The following is a 23638-nucleotide window of genomic DNA, read 5'->3' as shown; positions in this document are numbered from 1 at the left end:
GTGCTGGACGCACCAGTGTCATCCCAACATCAGCAGGGCAGGATGCCAGGGCTCTGCACCAGGGTGTGTGTGGGAGGCCACGTGCAACTCCCTGCTTGCCTCTGCTCTCTGCAGCCGGGACACCACCCCCTGCCCACAGCTCTGCCTGGACGTGGAGCAGCTGTGGGTGCAGAGCAGCAGTGGTGGAGAGAGAAGTGGAGGAGCAGCAGGAAGGCAGCAATGAAGATGGCACCTCCAACATCCTCACCTGTCCCACCAGCTCCTGTACTGCCACTTTTGGGTGAGTTGTGGTGCCACACGCCATGGCAGGGCAGGAGAGGTTTCCAGCCATGCACACACCAGCCTGGGAATGACCTCTGCCCTTCATGCCGAGGCTGGGCAGGGAGTGGATGTGGGTATTTCCACGTCCTGCATCCCCCAGGCACTCTTTGGTCCCCAGAAGGGAGGGGTGAAAGCCTCTGCTTGGGGCACGTCAGAGGGAACCAGGGCTTGGGCAGCAACTCTGTCCTACCCCCACCATGGGGCTTCGTCCTGCTCCTGTGTCCTTCCCGCAGGACCGGGCAGGTGCACGTCTGCCCTCGGGCTGGGGAGCAGCAGGGCCTGTGCTCGCCTCTTTTTGAGGCTCCCAGGTGCTGAAGGAGCTGTGGGTGGGCACCCCACAGGGGTAAGCTGGGGAGGGCTTCAGGAGCAGCCGGACAGTGGAACACAGCTCGCCAGCTGGGGAGAGCTGCCCCTGCAGCTGTGGGCAGCTCTCAGGCAGAGCTGCCTGACAAAGAGAGGAGAGGCAGCTTGGGGGTCACCCAGCTCTCTCCCTCTTCACAGGACCAAGGGAGCCCGAGTGACCTGTGTCCCATCCATGAAAGCCCTGGAGAAGGAGTTGAGCCGGGCTGTGCAGTGAGTGTCTCCCTGCTCTGGGCTCTGTGCCTGAGCACCGCTCCCCCAGCCGAGCTGCAGAGACATCACCGCTCACCTCCTTCCACTTCTCTCTTGCCCCGAGGAGGACACTGAGTGCCAGGAGGGTGGAGAGGCTGACTGAGGACCTGGCAAATGTGAGAATGGCTGCCTTTCACCCACGTCTGGCTGCACTGCCGTGCCAGGCATGTGTGGCTAGGAGGGAGGAATTGTCTGTGGTGCTACTCAGCACGCAGAGGCACTGGGGAGCCACTGGCACCACTGGCACGTCCTTGCTGTGGCCAGTGGCAGGACTGCTGTTGCGCAGGGCAGAGAGGCCGGTGGGCCAGAGGCTGCCAGCTGTGTGCCACGCTCAGGCTGCCAGGGCTGGCTGGCACCCGGCCGCCGGCCCTTTGTGCTGTTCTGCGAGCGCACCTGGCTTCTTGCAGGCTGATCCCGAGCACGGTCCTGCCGTAGCCCCGTCCGACCAGGGAGGATGACCTGGCCGCTCACTTCCCAGGTGAGCTTGGGAAGGTAAGGCGAGCTTCTGCTCTGGCCGAGCTGCGCTCGCTCGTCCCCCGAGTGCGGCTGTGCAGCTGTGGCACCCTGAGCGAGGACATCCCCTGGACGGGCAAGGGCCCCTTCGGGGCGGTGGCCACTGCAGCCAACTGAGCAGGGACAGAGAGCCTGTGCTGCTGCCCGCAGCCTGGAGAAGGGCAGGGCCAGGGCTGGGGCGGCTTGTCCCAGCGCCGCGCCAGCTCTCAGGAGCCCCCGTGCCACAGCCCCACCTGCGGCTGCCGGCTGCCTGCCAGGGGTGCCGCACGGCTCCGCGCGGTGCTGAAGGCAGGGCAGGGCAGGGCAGGCTGCGCTGGCCTGGTGGTCTCCACTGGACTGCGTTTTGCCCTCACAGCGAAGCAACTTTGGCAGCTGTGTTTTGTTCCCTATTCCTTGGTCTTATATGACTGCTGCCAGGATTCACCAGACATTCCCTGTGGATAGAAGGAAGTGGTACATGATTTAGGAGCTTTGTGCTACAACCTTTACTCACAGCCCAGCAGTACCAAATGCAGTACGATCGCTCATGTCTGCAAACTTAAAAGAGATGAGGCCATAAATCTCAGAGCTGTGCACTATACAGCACAAGGCAAAAATTAGTAAATTTACACCCACATGGTGTCAAATCAGCTTTAAAATTGCTTCTTGGCTTGACACAAATAAAATAGAGCCTCCTCTCTAGACTGCCTGATTTGGCAATGAGGCATGGCTTTTAGTGTTTTCAGGACTATTCTCTAATGTAATACAACCCCCAATCTGCTTTCCTTAGAACCAATTTGCTTTTAAACCCAGACTTACCCTTCCTGTTTAGGTGACACATTTCAACATCTGCCAAAAGAAACAAAACAGCAAATAAAGCTTTTAATCCAGCAGCATCACCTGCTTTGTGCACTGCGGTTCCTGTTAGAAGATGCAACAAAGGCAGCGGGGGTGACGGCTGAAAGCAACGCAGCGTGATCCACAGGGAAGGAAAACAGAGCAGCTAAGTGGCAACAGGAAGATGCAGAGAACACGAGACTAACTGCTAATGTTTTCCAGATAGTGAACACCACGACTGAATACATCTGGAGAAGTGGCTGCTCTGAACAATCACTACAGCATCATTTCACAGAAACAAAAGTTAGAATTAGTAGCTGCAAAAACCACTCTTAACTCGCTCTAAAGACAAAGTGCCTGGGAATAACTATGGACTAATCCAACCACAAGCCTGTGGTGGGCCTGCCAGGTAGGAGCTGTGATTTCATTTCTACAACAGCCAGTGCCAAGCATTTAAAATGGAAGCTTCAAAAAATCCCTCACTACAATTAAGCCCACCATGTCTTTGTAGATGCTGTGATGACGGAGCAGAAATTACACCAGTTCAATAGTGGGAAAAAGAAAATGCAAGAAAGCAAATACTGAAGCAAATAGTTGTGACAGATTAGCAATTTCATGCTACACAGTATTTAACAACAACAAAAAAGTCTATGACTAAACAGCTTGCCACCTTTACCTGTTTGCAGGAATATGTTCCTGAGGAGGCAGCACAGCTCAGCATTTTCCCATGAGACACTGGCAAAGCTCGTACCTTCTGTGTTGAGGAACATGACTGGAGTTGTCCTGAACCAGCACTTCTCAGCCAAGTTTTGTTCATGTATGAACAAACTTGGCAAAACTCTTGACTATCCTTCAGAACCCTATTTATGTTCCCTTCCTCCACACTCTAGTTATGGACAAGGGTCTAGCTTGCAAGAACTTAATTTACTCTTTAACACAGAACAACCTCCAATCTGGGATTTTTACTGTTGCTGAGGGGATGGTCACAGGCCATTTCCCCCGTTTGTCATCACCAATGCAAGGATTGTGTTGAACTGCTGGCTGTTGCTGCCCTATTACTTTTCAGATAGGTTCAGGTCCTTGCCCTTCTTCCTGCTTTAGTTTTCACTTCAGGTACGATGATCACACTCAGTCATGATCAGGCAGGTGAGGTGTCTAAAAACTATGCTGCAGTGCTGGAGTTCTTCTGCAGGCTGATGATGCTGTTGGTATCATCACAGAAAGTGGCAGTCCACTTGTGCTACTGGAGTGAAAGGGCTTTAGGCAGCCCTGCTAAAAGGAGATGGTTACAGACACCAGACCAACAGCTTAAGGGATAAACAGTCCACCTCTAAATACAGTGCATGAGAAAATACAGATCAGTAGCACAGTTACTTGGGTAATAATAATAATAGTATCATGTACTTCACCATGACTGAGCTAGATCTAACATCTGGCCATACAAAGACTTACCATGACCATGTCTCTGTCAGGCAGGCAAGGAGGGTACAATCTCTTCTCCACTCAAGTGTTCTAGACTGGCCAGTGGCCTAGTGGAATGCAAATTCCATGGCTGGACTGTCCTTTTTATCATCAAGCTGCAGAAGTCCTACCTGGGCTGGTTAACCAAACATTACACCCCACCTGTGCTCCCTCTCTGGGCCATCTCTGTCCCTGGAGTGCACAGGGCCCTGTAGATCTGTACAAGGCACTACTGCCCCGCATTCCTGCGTGGGCACAGGCCTGGAAGTACTGTAAAAGGCAGCAAGAGCCTCATGCACTGTCTTGAGACACAGTGTATTAGGCAGTAGAGCCTTACATGCACCCAGTTAGTCCTGGCAAAGGTAAAACTGATGGTTCATGTATGGAGGTCGCTACACAGAAGGCAAAATGGATGCACAGGGTAATATCCTGAACAGACATGAGAAAATAGGTAGATGCTCAGCAGCAGAAAAAAGTTTTGGTTTAGCCAAAGAATGACCACAAACAGTGCTGACAGTGATCACACTGAATTTATACCAGCCTTACAGTACAGTACGTTAAGGACTAAGAAAAAGCCAAATAAACCAAGACAGTAGTGGTATGGAAGAAGAAGAAACAACTTGAAAGCAAGCATGAAGACTATGTTAAATGATCAAGGAAATGGTACTGGTAATTATTTTTTATATTCTTTTAAAGAAATACAACTCTTCTACCAGTGCCTAAGTTAGTGAACTATTGAAGTGCCACTTGGCCGCAGGCCTCTGAAAGACTGTTTCAGCCTGTCAAGGTGTGAGTCCCATCTTAAAGGTGAAAAATAATTGAAACATCAGTGGACGCACCCAATCTCACAAGTCTCATGCTCCTTCTTCTTTATTTAAATGAAATTTAATTAAAATAATCAAATCCAATAACAATTAAATAATTAATAAATAAAATAAATTTAATTAAAAATAATTACATTTAAATAACTTCAAAATTCACATCTCCAGCTGCTTAGGTGTTTGTATGACTACATTCTTCTCTCTTGCACTGTGGATGCAGAAGTTCAACCAACACTTATGGAGCCTTTCAACATATTTGGAGTTATTATTTTTTTAACTCAACTGCAAGACCGATTAATTAACATTTACATTCTCATACCTTGTACTGGGCTGAGAAAGCTTTAACTGTAAACTGCATATCTCAACTGTCTGCTATGCTATTTTAAACCCACAGACAACTTACAAGGGGTCCATTGTTTCAAACTTTGTTTTGAACTTCACTGTATTTTTAAGTATCAGCTGCACACTACTGTAAAAAAACCAACTCAGCCAAAAACCAGGCTGGCAAGGAAACACTGAAAACAACACAATTCCCTCTTATTTTTCCACTTCTAGCTGCACAGCATGACTAAGAACGTCAGGAGGTTGTTGCGCCGCCTTCTTCCTCATCTTTACTGTAGACATGCTGCTGGTTCTCGTGGCTGATGTTTCAACAACCTAAACCAGCTGGAAAAAAATCAAAATGAATAGACTATTTAGTACCAAGTGTACCTGTCCTTCCACAAGCTACAAAGACTGGACAGTGATGATACACTGTGTGTGGACAGCTTTTCCTCTACCACAAAACCAGGAAGCAACGCAGGAGTAACTACCTCTGCCATACTACTTGGCACGCTCAGGCAGGTTTTTTCCTGCCAAAGGAATATGGTCCCAAAGCTGCAGCAACTGCTCTCCAACTTGTGGTTCCAGCTCCTAGAAAGGATCAGGAAATCCGGGAAGTTATCTGCACTGCTACTATTGAGCATACAGAAACGATTTATTACTGAATTAGGTGAGGTTGCCGGTGATTGCTTTCAAACCTTCTACAAGAGCTCATCCCTTTTGCTATTGGGACAAACATTAGAACTCCCAGCAGAGCAAGGTTTTCTTACTAGGGCTCAGCAGGAGATAAAAACTTTCATAAGCCACCCTAGCCTAGAGGGTGTTTGGGGTGTTTCCATTCCCAGTGAGATGTCAGTTCTCACAAAGATCATTCCAGTGAACACACTACCTCCATACACAAGAACAGACGCACCAGATACTTTGTACCTCCCACAGGTCACTCACTTACTAACTCAAGATCATTATTTTCCACATCTTTTAAGTTGAATTCCATCAAGCGTGGTGGAGAATGTGGAAAGAGAGGTCACAGGAAATACAGTGGCTGTCCTTTCCTTGTACTTCTTTCCTCCAGTTTCTTACAACTGGAGAGAGTTTTGGAGAAGAGAAGGTGAAACAAAAGCTTTAGCTCTTGAGTCATCAAGATGTTTTGGGAGGGGATGGAGAGAGGGCAGAAACTGCCACAGAGAAATTCTGTGCCAATTCTTTGGCTTTTTGTAGTTGCAGTTAGAGCTTTAACAGATTTGAGAACGGTCCTAAGCTTTACTCTACCTCAAAACTCGGGATTCTCTTCAGGCTTTACAGAAAAAACCTTTTAATTATGAACATTTATTTGGGTGTAACAGACTGTCTAAGAGAATACATCTCAACCAAACATGGCACAAACCTCCAGAACTAAATTACAAAAAAACCCCAACAACTTCTTTTTGGAAGCATCCACCTTTAAATAATTTTTTAAACACATAAGCAAGAAACTGTTTTGATCTTATCAAAATGTCTCCATTACTTCAGCGGTAATTCTGCATTCGCTGAAGGTACAATGCACCAATGAACTGGGATTCAGATTAGCAGACACACGAACAAGTGGCGATAAACTGAACAAGCCAATAAAAAATACACAGTTCTACCAAGTAAAGAAAACTTTAGAAGAGGGTAACATTACCTGGCCATCTCTACTTATCTGTACTTTCTTACTGTCGTTCCACGGGTTGAGCAAATGGTGTGCAAACTGAAAAGGAATGCTTTCTTTTCGGATCCAGTCCACCTTAAACACACCTCCGAAACCAGCAGATCCCCAGTCTTGACTTTTCTCACGCCCAATTGCTGAACCCATTCTAGCAAACCCCTGGGACAAAAATGGAAAGAACAGACATAATGGGACCACATCTGTCTGTGGCAGAACGAGATAAATAACTCAACTTCCTGTGAAACTTTCAAAATAGTTTCAAAGTGATTAACACACTCTCCACCATGAAGCTGGAGCTTCCAAAATGTTTTACATCTAGAAAGTTAGAGGTAGCACTTCTTTTTCCACTTCAAATATGCCTTGTAGGGTTTGACCGTAAGGAATGTCTCTCAATGACAAAATTATCACTGAAGGTTTTTTAAGCTTCGTAACAGATTAAAAAGCTGTTGCAAAACCACCTGAAGCAGAGGGAAATCAAGATGAATATTCCAGTACAGAATAGTCCGTTAGACATTCACATTCCTCGTCAGCTGTAGGTTATTTTTGCAGAAATCCATTTGTTCCTTCTCGTGTTCCCTCTACATTAACTTTCACATAGAATCAGGAGAGTGTAGCTGTTCTTCCAAGAAAGAAGTCAAAGTTGCTTTTATTTCCTTCTTTAGTGAAGCTGGACAAAATTCCACCATGACAAGTATTCAGAAAGAAAATGAAAGGAACCCCAAACCCGAGATAGCATTTAACTTACTTCAGGACACCCTGATTTGCCCACGCCCCAACCAAACCAGAAGTGAACCCAACCCCACAGACAACGTATCAACTATTCAGGTGAATTGATGCCAGTTAGGATGTAGCAGTCCAAAAGATGCAGTTCACTGTGTAAATTAGCAGCACTCACTGCTGTTGTAAGACATGCAGTCCTACATAGCTCAAGGCAGACTTACATGAGAATTAATGAAAGGAACAGTGGAAAAAAAATAAATGTGGACTAGAAAGAGACAGTTGGGACAACAGAAGATTAATAGGGAAGTTAATCCCACATTCCCATGAGGGTGCAGTGCCCTGTCACAACTGGAAGGGCAGGGCAAGGTCAATCACCTGCACTCCTGACGTCGGCGTGTCTTCCCTCCCCCGCTTCCCTGCCTGAGAGCACCAATGCAACCGCCCATTTTCGGTATCAACTGGCTTGCTGAAAATTACTTGCCAGTATTACACCTGCGTTTGCCAAATCATCGTACACAGTATGCCACTGCAGTCCTTCAGTGGTATTGCCAAGACAGCTGTGTTTTGGTTGGTTCCTTAGATTTTCAGTTCAGCTGATTTTTACAAAGAGCTTATATATGAAGAAGTAAGTGGGCCTTTCTTTACCTGGAACAACTGAATTTAGCTGGCTCAAAGCTAATGCGCAACTTTGCACTACCAGGTCAAGTTTTTAACTTCAAACTGACCAGAGATTTGACCAACAAACTGTTGACATATATCTCACTGAACATGAAGTCAAGACACAGCTCTGGAAGAATCACGGCCAGCTTCCTAACTGGAAGTGAATAAAACCAGTTTTTATTAAGATTTTAATAAAGAAATGTATGAGTTTCCTGGCTTTAGAAAGCTATGACTTGCCTGTAACTCCTTGCTCACTTACAATACACACTTTGGCATGCAAAGAGTAGCAATCCCTGACTTTGTCAGGATTTTTGGGGCGCTTTTTGTTGTTTTAGAGGATTAATGTAGGGTATAAACATTATTCTGACTCATGATGTTTGGAGGCAATTCTGTCTCCGCCTTCGAGGGACAAACTGAGCTAACTAGAAGAGCATGTTTCAGAGAAGAATTAAATGCTCTTTCTTCAGCAAGCACAGACATTTGCACACTGCTCTGCTTCTCAGAAGGCCAGGAGTCATAAGCAAAGCTGTCCACACTACACACAGTCATCTGCTGCAGCCTCCTAAACCACCAACCGCTGCTAATACTTAGTTTTAGATTAGGACTCACCTGAAAGCATCCAGACCCTTGAGCAGAAAATATTAAGTAAACCAGGCTGCTCTCCCAAAAGGCTCCATTCAGTTTCCCTTCATTACTTGGCGTAGTGGACCATATTCCCTTCTGTTGAGAAATATCAATGTTTTGCAAGTTGCTACTTTTCATTATAAAGTACCGAACTGGCCTATTTTGGCTTGGTGAAGGAGATCTGCAACCCTGGAAAAAATAAATTAAATTAATAAAGACAACAAAATAAACCAGGCTTTATTTCTGAAGCTTTACACACATGAACATGGAAATCCTTGACTGTGCTCCTCCCTTCCTCCTCCAGCTTCTAGAAGAAATGTAAAATCAGCTGGTCCTGTCTGAAACAGCTTTAAAATGTATCTGACGTCTATTTTACATTTTGATAGCACTTCTCAACAGTTCCTCTGTGAGGGGCCGAAAACAAGTAGAGCAGAATAGGAGTAAAAAGCTTAGTGATTAATTACAATTTGTTTAAGTCTGACACGCCTTGAGATGGCACCAAAATGAATCATCCTAGACTGCAGCCTACAGCACACCACTCCCATTTCTACCTTCGGGAAACATGTTTTCTTCCTTTTACACTGACTCAACCTAAAAGCTGAAAAACTCAAGAGGAATTACTAAATCCTCCAGCGAGTCCATGAGGTTTCCTTTCAGTGATCTGTTTAGTATCACTGCAGTTTACCATTCAAGTATACGGGGACAATTATGACAATAAGCTCGTTAAATGTGTGCTTTGTTAAAATAACTCTCACAAAAACCCCCAAGCAGTCATAATAAGGCAGGTAACACAGATAACACAATATTTAAAGAGAATCTGTATCAATGGATGCTGTTACAGAAACAGAAAGGCAGAATCCAAAACCTTCAGAAGTGTGTGTACAATGTACTAATTTAGTTGAAAAAAATTAATACACCTTCACCATTTATTAAAAAAAAAAACAATCTCATTTTTTTACTTTGGATAGCTTTACCTCAGCAGTCCACAAATACCATCTTTGCTGTATTAAACTAGCGTAACAAGGATATTTAGTCTAGATTTTAAGTTCCAGAAGGAAGCATTATGCAGCTGTTACAAATGAAAAGTTAAGTCAGGTTCCTAATTTAGCAGTAAAATACCTAATTGTTGCAGAATGGTATCAGCAAGACATCCCTTTACTTTCGAAGAGCAGGGTGGTACTTTGGAGAACTCTACCTTTGCAGATACTGGAGAAGAAGGACTAGCACAGGGGCTGGGACAGCTACTGCTGTCTGCAGGCTTCACTGAGGACTGAGCTGATCTGTCATCTGAGGATCGTTTGGAGAGCAAAATGTCTTTTTCTTTGTACTTCTTTGGCTGGTGGAGTGCAGGAGATGTAGATTTCACCGAAACTCTAAAAAGGACATGCCTTGAGTTTCACAAGCACTCACTGAACAATTTACGTACATACCTGTCAGCCTACTGCATGACCACATGTATTACAGCAACTACAACACATATTAAACACTAACTAAAAACCCATACCGGTCATGCATTGTTTTTTAATGTTACTGCTAAACCTCATCTGCTACTTCTCCAAGATCACAAATCATGGACAATATTCCTGACTGCTCTCTCAAACAGCAGGCCCATGTATGAAATACTTCTCAGTGAAACTACAATGCAGCATAGGACAGTATCACACCTTTCAACTGTACTGCCACTATTTCCACCTCCTTATTACTAGCAGAAATTTAAGTGATGCTTGCATACATAAATTGCAACCTACAGTGTCTAGAAGACCTCAACATCTTACTTTTCAGCACTAGAGGAGTCAGAGAATTCAGTTTCTGTTGAGCTTTTTCTACTGTTGGTTGACTTCCATGTAGATGCCAAAGGAAGCTCTTCACAAGTCACAGGTCTCGGTCTCTGGCCAATTCCTGAAGGCTGCTGCAGACCTGCAGACTGCTCTTCAGCACTCAGAACAGCTGTAATTGCTCTTACAGTTGTTTCATCAACTTGAGACCACGGTTTAGAAGGAGCTCGCATACGACGCAGGAACAAACTGTGCCACTTCTGCCTGAGTTGCAACAGCATCCCAGCAGCCCGTAATGAATTCCAATTCTGTTACAGACTGATGAAAATTACATCAGGCAGGTGAGAGTACCCTACTCCTTCCTATCAGGCAGCACCTCACATTCCAGTGAGAACAAGGTCCAAACTGAAAGGCAAGACCAAGGTCTTGGGGAGGGGGAATAACTCTTACTTAAAGTAAGATGTTAATTTACATTTTTCTCCTTGGACGCAAGGTAATTTTTGGAACATTTCCTTTAGCTCTGTACTAAACTTAACATTGCATTGTAAATCCACAGAATTTTTTTCCTTTTTATCTTTCCAGAAAACCCACTTTTTTCATGCTTTATGCCCTTCCTATCAAATCAATCTGTACTCATGCACTCTTCAGTCCTACCTGAGGGAAAAGAGCTCTAAGCGGCATTTTTCTTACACAGACTTCTGCTCAAACGCAATGACTAAATTCAGAAGACTAGAGTCTAATTCCCATGTTATCAGAAATGCTTCCATTGAAAAAAGAATTTTTAAAAATCACTCTTCTGGACATGTCTAGGACAGACAGCATTATTATTAGAGCTGGTAAGTTCCAGGGTTTCATGATCCATAAACTACCTCCTACCACAGCCACAGCTCTTCAATGACCTAAAGCCTTCTGTTTCAAAGAGGTTTTTATTTCTCCTTCCGAAATCTGATAGCAACTTTCTTTCAGCAGCTCCAGCTTCAAGTGCTCCTTTTTCGATCCGATTGTGGTTATGCTCCCAGAGAAAGAAAAACACAATATGCCAATGTGGCTGTTCTCTCAGCTCCTGCTCAGATTTTGGCTATCCCAGCTCATGCTGTGGCCTGATGGAGCACCACACAGGCAGGACAGGAGGCCAGAAGGAGCAAAAGGGCCATTATGCAGCCACTGTCACCTGCAGCCTGCTGTCCCCTGCAGCCCTTATCTTTTGTCTGGCAGCCTCTTCAGAATGTGCTCACTTGTGGAAACAGACAAAACTGCCAAGTTCAGACACATAAAACATCATATTGCCCAGAAAGTTTCTGAAGCAGATCCAACAGCATCTGGACTGCTGAGGCTTTCCTGCTCCCTCATGTGAGAGACAAGACACCCACACCCCATGATGGAGGAAGAGGGAAGAGCACTCTCACTGTTGGATTAGGTGACCAATTATTTTTTGTCTTTTTGCTCATAGGTACAAGGTTTGAAAGGTATGGGTGGTAGGTTACAAAACCTTGCGACTTGCACGTTGAATACGTGAATTCATGTGACAGCTCTGGGCCAAAGGGGATTGAAGCCCTTTAACTCTTGATGAGCTCACGAAATATGGGTTAAATCACAGAGTACTTAGTTTGACAGACCCCAACGGACCATGACATTCTTAGAGAAAATTCCTGGCTACTCAAACGTTACAAAAACCTTTTTACATCTTTTTATAATCCTTCTACATGAAGCAAACACAGGAGTGATTTCTTACGTACTTCAGGGTCCAGTTTGAGATGAAGCCATTCATCCAGCTTCAGTAGTGCCAGATCAGCAGTTGTTTTGTCCTCCATCTCACTGTCACTGCTATCGTTAGATACCCCTCCCCCTGAATTAAAGAGAAAAGGTGCATTAGCATTTCTGTATTATTTCTACTTATATACAAAAACCTGAACACTACCGCATTACCAGCAATAAATCCTTTTCCTTCTAAAACTGACTTTACAATGTAAACTGTTGTAAAACTACTTCTTCTTTTCTGCAAATACACTGCAGAGTCTTTGCTCCAGATAGGAGCAATCAAGTAGCCAGACCTGCTGAAGATCCTACTGTGTAAAAACCTGTACTGACGTGGTCTGACTCAACTCATGTACCTTCACCAGTATTCACAAGCCACAATCCAGCTGTTGCCTGAAGCTGTTTGTAAAACCACACGTGGCTCTATTTCCTAGTAAAAGAGCAGATTTTTTTACTAGATTACTAGATAAAGACCTAGTAAGAAAAAGAAAATTATAGATACGTATGGCTATTAATTAGGAATCCTTATTTCCTAGAGCGCAATTCAATCAGCATGAACACTATTCTAAGGTCAACAGTTTAAAAGCAAGACAGAAAAGCTTCACAAATAAGTTGGACTTTCAGTTTGATTCAACCTATGAGAAATAGCAGCAGTTATTTTTGCTTCCATTCCTACAGCACTCCATTTAAATAAGAAAAAAAAGGAAATTTCTATATATTCTCCATTACTTCTAGTTAACAGCACAGCTAATTGACATTAGAAATCATCAGTGGAAAATATCTTGAAAATGCATGTGTCAGCTAGAAGCAGTATGTCTTGTTTGCCACATTGATTGTTTCTAAATTATTCAGTTTGAATAATCTGGTCTGAAGTATCAAATAAAGCAGTCTGGAGAAAAAGAACACACATGCTACGCTTCTCAGTACTAGTATTATCATTAGACATTGTGGCTGCATTCTCTCCTTACAAACTGCACTGTAGTTTCTGAGACCCCAGAACTGTGTCAGTTATGGATATGGATCTGTAAGGAATCCCAAAACTGAGACATTTGTTACAGAACCTACAAACTATTCCTGAATAGCTACAAGAATCATTACACTGTTATTTCAGAAGTCGCCAACATATGCATTAAAAATGACTGAAAAAGAAGCTTTGCACATCACACACTGGTGCATGCCAATGGAAACATTCCAAATCCACACTCCAGTGTACCTCGGAAGGCTGAAGATGCCTGCAAGGCATTACTTGGCAGTCTGGCTGGTCCACAGAAGAGGGACACGGTGACAGGTGTCACAACAGAGCAGCACCTGACGTTTGCTGTCTTGCGAGCTCTCGTCATTTCGTCATAGATAAGCCAGTCTGTAGGGAGGGCCTGGATGGCTGCAGCTTGTCCATCTGCTGGGGGAACCTGTGCAAGAGCAGGTAAGACTGGGCTATTATACCCTCTACCTGTAGTTAACATACATTTTAACATCTTTCTCATTTTATCCAGAGACATTGTGGATGCCTCAACCTGGCAGTGTTCAAGGCCAGGCTGCGTGGGGCTCTGAGCAACCTGGACTAGTGGAAGGTGTCCCTGCCCATGGCAGGGGGCTGGAACGAGATAAGCTTTAAGGTCCCTTCCAACCCAAACCCTTCTGTGATTCTGTATCTTTAGGAAGAAATACGTATATAATTATATACATATATAATATATACCTATATAAAAATAAAAATAAAAATATACATGCAAATAAAAAAGCATGAGAGAATTCAACCAGATGCACAAATTATCCTACCACCATGAAACAAAATACTTTGCTTTAAAAAGAGATGTTAAAGAAGAAAAGTTTCAGAGCAGAACTTCTTGCTTTTAAGAGATTATATCTTTACAACAATTTTACAACTAGGGGTGGTTTTTTGTCATTTTGCCTTGTTCCATCTGGAGAAAGGACTAATTGAAACAATGGAAAAATGAACCAACTCCAATTCTACCAACTGGTAGGAAAAGTATTTTCTAAAGCTGCAGTGTTTAATGCCCTTGCTGCTTTTAAAGTACTGACAACTAGGAAAAGACGTTTCTAAAACATCTGATAGATTCTAGTGCTCTATTTTGTGAGCTATAAATTCAAAGTGATTTTACCTTGTTATACTGAGATTGACCAAGAACAGAGGTAGGATGAAATCGCACTTTCTTCTCCTTTGGTTCAGTCAACACCAGGCTTTCTCTGTCTACATGCACAAGATTGGGATACATCCCAGCCACTAAGGCAGCTTTAATTACAGCCCAGTTCTCAGAGTTAGTATTAACATCTCTAATAGCAGCTCCTCCTCTGGCTCTCACAAAACCTGTCAGAAGAACAGGACAAAACGGTGCCATGTTAGCTTGTGTTTGGTTCCCAAAAGGAATTTGAAAGCAAAGGTGAAATAAACTACTAATTTGTTGCATCTTTCACCACTGCCAACCTTAACAGCATCAAGAAGAAACCATTACACTGAAATCCCTCCCGATAAGGGGTTGCACACTAACACAGAATACAATTACTTTCTACAATACAAAGACATTTCCTATGGGAATAATTTACTAAAACATAATGACCCAAAGAAATTCATCTCAACACTGAAATGCAGTGCCATGTGGAGATGAGATGAGGATGCCTCCGGTTAGATCAGCCACACTTCCTCATCTACACCATACCCTGCATCAACGTGTACGTGAAGGTCTGATTCAAATTAAGTAAGAAAAATGACACCAGTGAACATTATTTCTGTTACAATTTCTATAGGCTGGACTTTAAAACGAGGTTAAAATTTCTTCCAAGCTGTTTACCCAAGGCTCTAAGCTGGCCAAGCAGCTGTGTTCTCATTCCTACGATGATTTCCATCGTGGCTTGGGATAGGAAGTTCTTTTCACAGAAGGCTCTCTCCCAGCCATCAGCGCGCGCCTTCTGCCACGCCTGAAAACGTTTTTCACATTTGCCTATCACTTTGACTAGCTAAAACTAAAAAATGCATTTTAAAAAAATTACATTTATGTCAATAAAATGAAGGCAAAACCCACTCTGGAAGTAAATGCATCAAACTAGATTTTTTTTCTAATTTCAAGAATTAGATTCTCTTTACCTGTTCACTCCAGTGATCATTACGTCAAGTTAAAATGATTAATTCAATAAAGATCATTACATTAAGATCATGATTTGAAGTTATCAGTGTAGTAGGATGTAAAGAGCCACACTGTTGGCACATGGCTGGAACGCTCACAATCTTGTAAGGTTTGGAAACATCAACAAAACATACCACAGAAAGTGTTCCCTCACACATTGATGAGTCCAACACACAGGAAAGCCACTAGGCAAAAATAACGTCTTCTCCAAGGCCTTAATCACAATCCACCACTCTACATCCAAGCAGACTGGTACATTATTTGCCTTGATGGGTGATCTCCTGTGATGAGTACTCTCTGAACTGAAATCCTACCTGGAAAGCCCTGAGCAGGGCCATGTGGTCACTGGAACGTCCCTGCAGCAAAACGCTTCCTGCACAGCATGGCTGCACGCTTTTGGGAGGCCAGCGTGGGCAGCACAAAAGGGTCTTGGCCGGCAAGAGCACAGGCAATGGTCAGAACAGGATCCAGGCACTTCAGCACAACAGCATACAACACCATTTTACCCAGGTGTGGCTCTACAGGTAATTCAGTGAGGTGGTAACCAAGCTCAGTGAGATCTTCCCAAGGGTCCATGGCATCTATGGTCTGTTTATAAACAAACAAACAAAGGAGAGGGGGACAGGGACAGTGGACTAAATCAGTTTACAGTGAAAGCAGAAAGGATGTGAATACTGGGCATTAACCAGACTTCTTCCCAAACACTAAAACAGCAAGTCCAGCTATTAACAGAGACGACTTTGAATCACTCTCTTCCCCGACATGGAAAACCACATCCCCACACACAAAATGAAAACAGGTAATAAGCAAAAATTCAAAACATCCTGAAGTAATTAAAAACAGCTTCAGTACAAACAGAAGCCAGTAAGATAGGCTGCTACACCACAAATATGGAATCAAATGAAATTCCCACCTAAACCTATTCCTTTCCTGACCTTAAGCATGTGCACAGCATTTCTGACAGTTAGAGCAGGCGGAGGATCAGGAGCTTTCATAAGGAAGTCCACAACTGGACAATTAATTGGAGCCAGAAGCTTTGTGTATAAACAAATCTCCTGCAAGTTCAAAGGCAGAAGAAAAAAGGTTACTAAGACTTGGAAACAAACCCAACACACGATTTTTTGCAATTAATAGTATGGTTTGATGACATTAAATTTTTTGAAGTTACAATTTCAAACTGAACATGCACCTGAAGTGGCATTCTTAGAAGTTCTGGAGACTGAAATTCCAACATATTCTGAAATCGGAGCCTGCTGAAGAGACGAAAACAGACTCCAGGCTGACAGCGCCCAGCCCTTGAAAATAAAGTATGGGAAGTTGTGAAAATTAGGATTTTTTTCTAAAAACAAAACCAACCAACCAAAAGCCAGCAAACAGACACAGAAACTTAGAATGGAAAAGCAGAAGCAGTTCTGTGAAGAAGGTGTTGCTAAGTGTAAGTCACACACAGAGTGTGAGTTTTCCAAGCGTGGATTATTTTTGATGGCATGGAAATTTTTTATTGTAATTTTAACCCAACACTGAGAAATCTGGAGAAACAAAAACAAGGCTCATCTAAGTAAAGGCTGTGGGTTTTTTGCTAACCTAAGACCAGTCCAAATCTCAATCATCCTTTGCTGTAAGGAATCTAAGCTGCGAACTTCGTTTCTTCCCTGCGCATCCCCCAAACTCAAGTTACTCTTGGAGTAAAAGGTAGAATAAAGATTAAACAGCTTGTGACTGAAGGGACAGAGACAGCAAATTCTCACATTCACACACAAATACTTGAAGCTTAATGCCAACAGAATTGATGAAACATTTGTTTGGGCATTTGCTGGCAATTGATGGGCATTTGTTGCTACAAAACTTCCAAGCCCTCACCCACAGTGTTGGGAAGAATATGATCATGGCCTGTTAAGTCGTGGATAGTTTGGAGAAAGTGAAATAGGCAGTCCTCTGCCCAAAGACAAGGTGTGAAAACAGGTGGACACTGTGACTGCTGGTGCTACGTGGGAGGAAGAGGAAGGAGAACAAATTAATGTAGAGGAATTCCTTGTGGAACAGGGGCATGAGATACCCCAGGAGAGCTTGGGCATCCCAGGGCTGTTGCAGAAGTACCCCTGACGGGGCCTCAGGCTGAAGATAGGCTTGCAAGGCACCTGCTAGCCGGCAGCCTTGAACAGCCTTGGGAAAAGGCATACACTGGTCAGCTGCCCCGCTGCTTAGAGGCTTTCTCATGGGAAAGGGGCGTGAACTTTGAAAAAGTCTAACTTGGTGAAGGTAAACAATAAAACGGGAGCACGATGCTCAAATCGTATCGGTGTTCGTGTCGTGTCTCAGGCTGCCTCTCCTGCACGTGGGACCCCCCCCCCCCGCTAAAAATTAATGGGGTGGAAAACAACCTAGACCTTTGGGAAATGCCTGAGCATCACTTTTCTACAACTTGGGAAATGATTCCAAGGAAATACATGCTGACCCCTACTCATCTGCAGAGAATGAGTGCTGGCCATTGTCCAACACGACACTGGACTAGGCTAGAAACAGTTATTATGCTGTGTGCTTTATTCTTAACACACAGGACGGTGGAGATCTGCGAAATAAGAACCATTATGAGGCATTTATTACCTGCCTTTTCTCTGGATAGCACTGGCTTTTGAAATCCACCCCATTTTTAGCACTGTAACACAGCTCAGTGTATCAAAAGACTTCTATAAAAACAAAGAAAGGTACATAAGCCCAAGACTGAATAGGGCACATGAAATAGAAGTTACTAGTTATTTAGATTACCAACAGAAGTTCTCTAAAAAGTATGACATAGTAATATATACAGCAGCTTCTGGCACAAAGATATCGTCTCAGTTTCCCGTGAATTTATGATGGTACCTCCTTTGCAGTATCTTTGTGCTACACAGTTTTCAAAATTAAACTTTTTCTAGTCAACAGGTAATTGCAAGTCAGTAAAAGATATGTCAGGTCTGCGTCCTGAGATATCACAAAGCAAGCAAAAATACATTATTATACCAAATAAAGTTTTCCTCTTTATCTCACTTGGAAATTACCTCCTTATTTTCCTAGATTTGATGTAAAATTACCAAAAGAAACTGTATTGTAAGAACTTCAGAAATTTGGTGTGTGTATCTCCTACGAAATCCAACTCCATTTTCAAAGCCATACACTAGGTCTTAAATTGCCTCGTTATGTTATCTCACTTTTCTTGAACAAGTAACTTAGGAATAGGCATGCAACACACCCAAAAAAGTGCTTAAAAGCTTAATGGGTTCTTTTTGGACTTGATACAATAGTAGGACAAAAGGAACTCCCAGTGTCCTCCAAGTCTCAGAAGGTGGTGGTCTAAACGGAGGACTTGTTTTAAAAATCAAACCGAAATACCAAATTACAAAAAAAAAGAAAGATCCATCAACACCTCAACCTACGTTAGTTTTTACAGGGCTTTTAGACAGCTAGCTATTTACAGTGTTTGTCATAGAACAAATGGATGTTGAAACTTCTCAGTGAGGTCTGTTGCCTGACAGGCACTAGCTCTCAGCCTACTGATAAGTTAAAAAAAAAAGCTCTCCAAAATTCATGCACCGTGTGTTTTAGAATGGCACTAGGAAGTTCACTTCCCAAAGACAATTTAAGGCAGCCGTACCTCTTTCACCTTGCCCGAGTCAATGACAAATACAACATCACTGACTGTTACGCTGGTTTCTGCAATATTAGTAGAAAGAATCTGCAATGAAAAAACCAACCAAACAACCAAAACTATAGTAACTGTAGAAGCAAAGGCAAAATAGATCACTGTCGCATCTGACCAAGCCCTCTGATACTTGGGATTTTGCGGACGCCAGAAGGTGGAGTTTCAAGCACTTTTTTCTGATCCAAAGTCTGCACACTCGAATGAAGCATGAAAACTTGGTATCTAATGCAAGACAAAAAGCACGTTTCAAGGATCCTTTAAAGAAGCAATGGAAAGCCACAGAAACTAAAGGTTTTACCTGGGAGCGTTATCAGCAAACCTCTTGTCATCAAAAAGAATGCGGTCCCTCAGGCTCACTATCTCATCATATCCAGGAAGAAGTATTAAAATGGCTCCTAAAGAAGGAAGTGGGTTTGCAGAGTTAAACAGAAGATTCAAACATACGTCAGCGCCACGCAGACCAGCACTCGGAAGGTTTTAACTTTTGGGGATTTCCAAAGAGCGAGCAGGATTCATCAGAAGCTGAATCCACAACAATTCACTGGGAGTGTGGGTATTTACCTACCCGCATCGCAGCTACGACAGATGCTGTGGAGTAAGTGCATGGTCAGATCCAGATCCACTTTTTCATCATCAAAGCTGTGATGATAAGCTGTCAGTAGCTCTCTGTCTGTCCTCTGCACTAAGGTCACTACCACTTTTTTGGACCAGGGAACTTTCATCCAGATTTCCAAATCCGAATGAAGCACTGTAATAAAAAAATACGCAGAAGGCTGTTCCCTTCAGGTTTGCATTCAGCCATCAACTCAAACTTAGATCAAGACCAACATGACCACCGGTCTTGAATTTTTATTTTTAAGTGTAGCAGAAGAGAATCACAGTACTAGTACTGTTCACTGACTTAAATGTTAACCCAACAAAGCATGCAACTTCCAATTTTCAGTGTTAACTTTAGTTTTCTTAAACTTCATTGAGACACAACCGTAAGTGAATGAAAGTTTGAAGACATTTCTCGTTTATCAGTTCAAGGAAAAATATTTAAAAGATACGTATTTTCCAAAAATTTCCCACTAGCAGAAACTACACGAAGAGAAATCAGAATAATGTAACCTTTACAAAACACTACCTCAACTCTGATAGCTGTAAGTCAATCAAAGAAGCATTCTTGAATGGCCTAGTGTACACGTTACTTCGATAAAGTTTCTTTACTATGTCTATTGTGTATCAACAATACACAGATAAAAACACATGACAGATTTGTTTCCAAAATAAGCATGTGAAGATAAAATGGTTCATAGTATAGAATCAGCAAGTTGTGCTAGCCTAAACAACATGACACTGACTACAAACGTTTTTGTTCTTTGCTTTTGAAATATTCCTATTCTCAAAAAAAAGGTATTGCTATTTAGCCCAGATTTTAAAGCATAAAAAGCTAAAACCTGTTCTGATTAAAAGAACACAAACCTCAAACTTCCTTTCACCACAACTCCTTCTGCAAAGCAGTTACAGCTCACCTGTAGGATTCCAACAGATCAACAACCTCTGTCTGTCTGAAGCGCCTAGCCCAGTCCACAGCCGTCCTGAAAGAGTGGCACAGGTATTCTGACCAGATTTTCCACTTCAAAAGACGACTATGAATAGCACATCATGCGAGGAGACAGCTGACACCACACTTTTGTGTCCACTTCTGTATTGCTAGCAATGCTGTTATTGCTGGATCTGCGACTTCCCATTCTGAAGTGCATGAACACGTGTAACAGCGACCCGATTTTCAGGTAACTCAGCTCCTTACCACACAAGAGTGTCAGTTTTACACAGGAGGACAACACAAACACGCACAAGGAAACGTGGAACAAGGAACAGTGTGCCATTCCTTTAAAAAGCCCACACCAGTGTGCAGAGATCAGACCTGCCTGTTTGCAGTACCCTTTAAGTCGTCCCAAAAAGTCACACCCCAGGCGTTTTTCATCAAAATGTGGGAAAATACTGGGCTATTTCATGCCTTTCAGAAGTTGTCCTCCTCACAGTGCAGTTCACTGGTTTACCTTTAAACTGCATTCCTTCCCAAGTTTTTCAAGTGTTGGTACCAAATATCAGAGCCCTGGAATCCTAATTCTTAGCCTTCCATACTACAATTACTTTCTGTACTTCCTGTTTATATGAAGACACACTTCATGACCACAAAGCTTGAGTCTTGACAGATTCACAAATATTTTTACATGCTACAGCATATTTAGAAACATAACACAAAGATCTTCTTACACAGGTAACTCCATGAAAATAAGAATCACCAAACATTCTGGTGGAATTCAGCAGATTACAGTCTTTCCACTAACCAGTGTCTTAAATAAGACATACTGAAACCAAGCTTATAGCCCATAATCAAGACCGCGTAATTAAGAATTCCATGTAGAATTTACAGAAAACAATGTGCTTCAACAGAAGTTAGAAACAGTTTAGGCTGTCAAAATCTATAGCTCTTACAGCAGTCTGGTAAGTTAGCAAATTAATTCAGATGTTACACAATTTTCTTTCTCTCTCCTATGTTGACAAATAAATCTATCTTTTGGTTTCTCTGTTTGTTTGTTACCAGCCATTGGATGATTTGCAGTGGATACTTGCTCCCATACTGATCAGCTGTTCTACTTGACTCAAAAAGCCTCTCCCTGAAGAAATCATCAGAGCAGTCGCACCGGTCTCACTGTGCCTATAATCAACTGAGAAGTAAAAAAAAAATCAGCAAACCCAAGAGAAATGTTATTTTTTTTTCCAAATATTCTACAAATACTGCTTTCAAATTCCAGCCCAAAGAGAATTTGTTTCCTCACTCATCTCTGCAGCCAGCTCATGGGAATTCCACATTGTTTTAGAAGCACACTTCTGCCAATACTTCGAAACAACAACAATGAACTAAACAACTCATTAATTCTGCTAGCCCTATTCATTTTTTCAGTAGGCATCAGAATGCAAAAGTAACAACATTTGAAACTGAAGATGAAAGTAGCCATAGAAATTTAAATGAATTTGTGGTTGCTTTTTTGTTATGTAATAACATACAAAACTTACCACTGACATTTTCAGTTAAAATTAGATGGAACACCTGAGCAAAGGAATCAATATCTTTATGCAACCAGATGTCAGACAGACAGGAATCCATTTCTTTTACTATCCACGGTTCAAGGCAATTCACATCTTTTTCAGTCTGATGAGACAAAACAACACTGAAAGATGAATCTCTTCCAAGAGGTGTCTCTATTCTCACACATTACCCACAAAGAATTTGAACAGCTCGTTTTCCCAGCAGCAATCAGAAATCCACCACTCAGGCATCAGTTAAAGCACTGACTGTGTCCTATGCAAGGACTCACACAGGGGCAGTCGAGCCATTTGATCTGAGGAAAAGCTGCGTACCACCACCGTAACCGAAAAGCCCACTTCAGCCAGAGCAGCTCGTCCTAGTAAAGCGACCCTTAAAACGCGTTAATACCTGAGAGCCTACGGCGCTTCAGATAACACACTTTAAACGGCTAGTAATGGAACACAAATATAAACTTCTCTCGCAACAAAAGGAAAATCTTACCAGTTGATTAAATACTGTGTCACCACCATCATCCAACAGACTGTACTCTTCATTTGCCCTTGGAACTGATTTTTGTCTCCGACATGCCAGTTTGTTGGTGTTTTCTTGAGCGGAACACCACTCAGCAAGAGTGGTTTTCTGTTTCTCTTCTAGAATGCAAAGTATTTCCCAAGAAATTTTTAGAGTCATCTTTATTATCCATTGTTTTCTATTAAAAAATAATTACAGCAGCTCAAAGTTTTACCTAATCAGCTTTATTTAATCTACAATGCTGCTACCAGTCCAACATAAATGACGTGTTTAAGGGTACCCAAAGGGCACCACTGCAAACAAGTGCTGTGAGAAGAAGGTAAACCCCACCATTTTGGTGTTTAACCCCCTAAGCCTCCATTATTCCAAATTACTGCAGTCAAAGGAGCTTCCTAAGGAATTACCTTCTACACAATCTCAGCCCAGATCTTTCTCCAGAAGTGGAATTCTGGAGACAAGTGATACAGCCCCTGCACGTAACAACTTATTTTTGTATGCAAGTGGAAGAAACAGTAGAAGACACCAGTGTCTTAACTGAACTTTTCTATCCACAGGGATCGCAACCGAGCACCGGGATAAACATCCAGTCAGGACTGTATGTTATAGTTTGGGGTTTGCCTTTTTTTAAAATTTTCCTTAAATGATCATTAGGATCATTACTTTCAGTTGCCAGAAAAACTGCTGAAGTAATAGCTACTTAATCAACTGAAAACCAATTATACTTAGTTTAAGAGTGTGAATGCTTATTAAAAAATACATCCATGTCTGAAGAATGCAGTGAAAAATACTAATAGGAACAACTTGTACATTTTGTGCAAGATGTACAAAATCCTGCCTCCTTTAACAGCTGCACTTGCATTTGCACCCAAAGGTACAGAGCATCCTCTGCTCCTGTAGTTTTCATGTGGGCAGAGCCCCCAATTATATGTAATTCTACACCATAACAATTAGAAAAAATAAGACATTTATCAACTGAAAGTAAAAAGAATGCAACCACTCAATCAAAGTGAATTTTCTTCTTTAATTGCAAGAACTTCCATGAACATTACATTTCAATAATGCAAATGCTGAGAGCTTAAAGACACTTGCTGTCATCTAATCACGTCTCACTTCATCTCCTGAC

General features: G+C 42.7%; 1 pseudogene across 1 annotated transcript in view; it reads right to left on the bottom strand.

Moving 5' to 3' along the window:
• Window positions 1-5366: 5366 nt before the first annotated feature.
• LOC309584667 (3'-5' RNA helicase YTHDC2-like) overlaps window positions 5367-23638 on the bottom strand; it is a 29068-nt pseudogene continuing 10796 nt past the window's right edge. Inside the window, exons 9-29 of the transcript in view lie at window positions 22486-22634; window positions 21972-22107; window positions 21496-21622; window positions 20420-20485; window positions 19471-19653; window positions 19204-19300; window positions 19040-19127; window positions 18858-18938; window positions 17831-17913; window positions 16416-16521; window positions 16162-16281; window positions 15541-15814; window positions 14894-15020; window positions 14207-14412; window positions 13297-13492; window positions 12065-12174; window positions 10329-10618; window positions 9749-9926; window positions 8539-8742; window positions 6526-6708; window positions 5367-5456 (exon numbers count right to left, since the gene is read on the bottom strand). The product of the transcript in view is annotated as a 3'-5' RNA helicase YTHDC2-like (transcript). The remainder of the gene's footprint in view (window positions 5457-6525; window positions 6709-8538; window positions 8743-9748; window positions 9927-10328; window positions 10619-12064; window positions 12175-13296; window positions 13493-14206; window positions 14413-14893; window positions 15021-15540; window positions 15815-16161; window positions 16282-16415; window positions 16522-17830; window positions 17914-18857; window positions 18939-19039; window positions 19128-19203; window positions 19301-19470; window positions 19654-20419; window positions 20486-21495; window positions 21623-21971; window positions 22108-22485; window positions 22635-23638) is intronic.

Source organism: Coloeus monedula (genome assembly GCF_965178545.1).
Source record: "Coloeus monedula genome assembly, chromosome: Z".
Lineage (NCBI taxonomy): Eukaryota > Metazoa > Chordata > Aves > Passeriformes > Corvidae > Coloeus > Coloeus monedula.
Note: the sequence above shows the minus strand (reverse complement) of the source record. Positions and strands in the feature narration are given on the sequence as shown.